The 2853-nt window shown below is 31.3% G+C and overlaps 1 protein-coding gene across 7 annotated transcripts in view; it reads right to left on the minus strand.

The window, feature by feature from the left end:
• The window catches only part of LOC107675739 (electrogenic sodium bicarbonate cotransporter 1-like), a 52857-nt gene that overhangs the window by 33400 nt on the left and 16604 nt on the right, over positions 1–2853 (minus strand). The gene's annotated exons all lie outside the window — the stretch shown is intronic.

The raw sequence follows: 2853 nt of genomic DNA on the forward strand, positions 1-2853 counted from the left end.
AGTTTTAATATAGGATAGATAGATAGATAGATAGATAGATATAGTATTAATATAGATATAATTACGAATTTCTGAAAACTATTTATGTCTTTGTCAAACTCATATTTTCAAATAGCAACAATGAATTTTAGGAAAGCTCTGTCTTCTTCCACTTGACTGTTGTAACATCAAATAAAAGCAACTAAAAATACTTTCTTCTAATTTTCTTATCAACAACAAAGCGGTACTTGGATCTATTTTGGCATTATGAACCCCTTAGGACTTATTTAAAAATAAATTTGAATCAAAGAAACGTAACACTTAAGATTTTGCACTATTTCTAGAACTAATAAGCAACTTCATGACATTTATAGAGATATTTGCATATGAGCTCCAGTGCAGTGATCATTTATCCAAATGAGAGACAAACCAAATACTAAAACAATATGAATAATCACTATTAGGATGACAATATAAAATGGAGTTTAAAAAAAAAACATATTAAATGATTAAAAAAATGCAAGGCAGTGGCATCAGGCTTTATACCGAACACTAATATTTTAACATATTCAAGGCTTTTTAACAGGAACTGCCTTTCTCTCTCTGCATTTAGCACATTTGCAGCACGCTCAGCTAATCTACGCTAAACTAGCCAAAGCCAGGCGATTGTTTTCGGCCTGAAACAGCCCCAATGGAGAAAATAAGGTTGTGTTGTACACACAAGAACATCCCTCTGACCCACATCTGGCTCCTTGCCTCCTAACATGGGCTAAAAGTTAACACTTCTTCCCACAAGTGGCTAAAATGACCTGTTATACCACTAGCATATACTTAAACTAGAGGCATTGCTGCGATCAGCTGACTCCCAATGCTAAATCCAGCCACGAGAAGCCGTACATACTATGATTATGTGAGAAATGTGTTTGTTAGTTTAACCCAGTGACTTACTGTAAGTAATGTCTGTGAAATGTGTGATTCTCACAGGATCTACAGCAGGAGAGAGCGATGGAGAGGTGGAGCGGGTTCACTGAGGATAAGCGCAGATAAAGGTGACTATGCACTTGTTTAGCTCGATGCTTTGCCTTTTCAGCCATGTCACTGATTAGCAGAGATTAACACACACAAAGACCTTTAACTGAGGCTGTGAGCGCCGCTTTATCTCGCTCTGACTCTACATCGCTCTTGGGTCAATCATATTTATTTAAATCACCGCCTGATTCTCCAGAACATTATGGATCGCTCTGTGAAAAAGGCCTGGGAAATATCTGTGAAGGTTGTCATCTGATTAGGAATGGCTTGCAGATTTTTTTTATTGATTTATTTCTTTTGTGAAACACAGAATGAGATGTCTGAGGAAAATGGATGGTGAATCCTGAAAAGTACTATAAAAATTTAACAAAAGTAGTCAACATGACTTGTGCAAGACAGTCTTCTGAAGTAATATAATAATGTATAATATTATTTTAATAATAATATAATTTAAGTCACTGTAGACTTGACATGCAAGAACCGATGGCATTTGTTGTCAACAACAAATCTAGCACAACACGTCCATTTATTGCCAGGGTGAATCTTATAATCCATTTTACTCCTACATGTAAAATAAAAGAAATAAATAAATAAAATAAAAAAACAAACAAACAAACAAACAAATAAATTGTTATGCATCCAGACATTTTCATTTTGCGTTTTTATGTAATTCCTTAATGGTTATTAATAAGTTATTCTCTTTTTATACAGATTTTTACTAAATAATTATTAATGATATTATGAATAATATTATATTATACTACCAATACTACCATGACATACAAACACTTGATAATTGTAATTATATACTAATTGTTTTAATTATATACTAATTGTAATTATTGTAATATATACTAAATTACATTAATCTAAATGAATTTTAATAATATATAGTGAAATACATTAATATGATTTAAATATATAATAGATATATTATATATTTATAACACATTTTTTAAATAATGCTAATAATAATAAACAATTATTTTTTATTTAATAATTTACATTATTTAAAAACACAAAGAAAGAAAGAGAGAGATGAAAGAAAAAGAAAGAAAGAAAGAAAGAGAGAGATGAAAGAAAAAGAAAAAGAAAGAAAGAAAGAAAGAGAGAGATGAAAGAAAAAGAAAAAGAAAGAAAGAAAGAAAGAGAGAGATGAAAGAAAAAGAAAAAGAAAGAAAGAAAGAAAGAGAGAGATGAAAGAAAAAGAAAAAGAAAGAAAGAAAGAAAGAGAGAGATGAAAGAAAAAGAAAAAGAAAGAAAGAAAGAAAGAGAGAGATGAAAGAAAGAGAGAGAGAGAGATGAAAGAAAGCAAGAAAGAAAGAGAGAGATGAAAGAAAGAAAGAAAGAAAGAGAGAGAGAACGATGAAAGAAAGAAAGAGAGAAAGAGATAGAGAGAGATGAAAGAAAGAAAGAAAGAGAGAGAGAACGATGAAAGAAAGAGAGAAAGAGAGAGAGATGAAAGAAAGAAAGAAAGAGAGAGAAAGATGAAAAAGAAAGGGAGAAAGAAAGAAAGAGAGAGATGAAAGAAAGAAAGAAAGAAAGAAAGAAAGAGAGAGAACGATGAAAGAAAGAAAGAGAGAAAGAAAGAGAGAGAGATGAAAGAAAGAAAGAAAGAGAGAGAGATGAAAGAAAGAAAGAAAGAAAGAGAGATGAAAGAGAGAGAGAGAAAGATGAAAGAGAGAGAGATGAAAGAAAGAAAGAAAGAGAGAGAACGATGAAAGAAAGAGAGAAAGAGAGAGAGAGAGAGATGAAAGAAAGAAAGAAAGAGAGAGAGAGAAAGATGAAAAAGAAAGAGATGAAAGAAAGAAAGAAAGAAAGAAAGAGAGAGAACGATGAAAGAAA

Source organism: Sinocyclocheilus anshuiensis, unplaced genomic scaffold (assembly GCF_001515605.1).
Source record: "Sinocyclocheilus anshuiensis isolate Anshui unplaced genomic scaffold, SAMN03320099.WGS_v1.1 scaffold708, whole genome shotgun sequence".
NCBI lineage: Eukaryota > Metazoa > Chordata > Actinopteri > Cypriniformes > Cyprinidae > Sinocyclocheilus > Sinocyclocheilus anshuiensis.